Source organism: Myotis brandtii, unplaced genomic scaffold (genome assembly GCF_000412655.1).
Source record: "Myotis brandtii unplaced genomic scaffold, ASM41265v1 scaffold579, whole genome shotgun sequence".
In the NCBI taxonomy this organism is placed as follows: domain Eukaryota; kingdom Metazoa; phylum Chordata; class Mammalia; order Chiroptera; family Vespertilionidae; genus Myotis; species Myotis brandtii.
This window is the reverse complement of record NW_005370171.1, coordinates 1159489-1160813: the sequence shown is the minus strand read 5'-3', so window position 1 is coordinate 1160813 and position 1325 is coordinate 1159489. Positions and strand designations below refer to the sequence as shown.

Genomic DNA, 1325 nt, shown 5'->3' with positions numbered 1-1325 from the left:
GGTAAGGGTGGGGGTGAGCCGCTGCTCCCCGGGGTCCCCACTTGAGCCCCCAGCCCTGCTCCAGCCCGCCCAGCCGGGTCCAGGGGCGTCGGTTCCCTTCTCGGTTCACGGCAGGCGATGGGGGAGCCAGGGTTGCCGAGACGTTCTCTATTATAGACTGTTTTTAATTAAAAGCCGGAATTCAGCCATTTTAACTACATTTAAGAGGGGGAGAAAGTAGGGAGAACGCAGCGATCCCGCAGATGGCCGAGCCAGCTTCTCTCCCAGAGCGAGGGTGCTCGGGGGGCTTCACCTCGACTCCCCCAAAGCGCTGGCTTTTAAAAGAAAGCTGCACAAAGAACATTCTTTAAAAATCACGGGAAGCTCATCGCCTCCTTAAGACACGTATCCTCGGATGTGGCGATTTTAGATTTTTCCAAAGTAAACGCGGATCTGGTAACCAGAGCCTGATGGGAGGGAGGGAGGAAGAGGGTGGTTGTAACCAAAACCGGGTTAAAATAAGCAAAGTTGTGGAGGAAGGCTGGAGGGGGAGGCCGGGGTTGGCGGCCACAGGGTCTGCAGGGCGGCTCTAGGAGCGCCCGGCCTCCCGCAATCGGGGATCCGAGCTGCTGCGGGCAGACCGAGAGCGAGGGCAGGATTGGCTCCAAGACCCCCCTCCCGCCCCCACGGGAATCGGCAGCCGACAAATCTTTTAAACAAACAGCTTTAAACTGGAACTACAGGGGATTTGCCCAACGCTGGGGGAGCCGCCCCTCGGAGCGAAGGTTTTCTTTGTAGGTTATTTTTGGGGTTGGGGGAAGCTTGCGTAAGAGCCAGACCCCGGAGCCCCTGCCGTCCCCTCTGACACCCCCCAGATCCCCGCGCCCGGCCACGTCCGCGGGCCGCAGGATTCCCAGGCCGGGGCGTTGGAAAATGAAACCAAAGCTTGTTGGGAAGGATCCTTTTCAGCCCTCGGGCGAGAATGCCACGTCTCGGTCCTCGGACTCAAGACTCCGCAACCCACAGTGGCCCGAGGGGGCCGGCGAGTCCCCGTAAACATGATAACCATCTTTGCACCCTCTCTCCCGAGAAATCCTGGAGTTCGGCTCCCGGGGACGAGCTCAGGGAAACCACACTCCGTAGAGGAAGGCGAGGGCCTCCGAAGGTTAAACATTAAACTTTCCGGATCAGATAGCGACACAGGGCTAGACAGTTGGAACTGCTCTTGGAAAGGTTTCACGGTTTGAAACCTCGGAGCCGGTGAGGCCCAGGCATCAAACCCGCTTTGGCGGTTTGTATCTGCGCGGCCCGGCGGTGGCGGGCCTCCCTCAGTGTTGGGAGGACTG

The 1325-nt window shown here is 59.4% G+C and overlaps 1 protein-coding gene across 1 annotated transcript in view; it reads left to right on the top strand.

The window, feature by feature from the left end:
- Positions 1 to 1325, top strand: part of FBXL18 (F-box and leucine-rich repeat protein 18) — a 92741-nt gene that overhangs the window by 66072 nt on the left and 25344 nt on the right. The window lies entirely within an intron of this gene.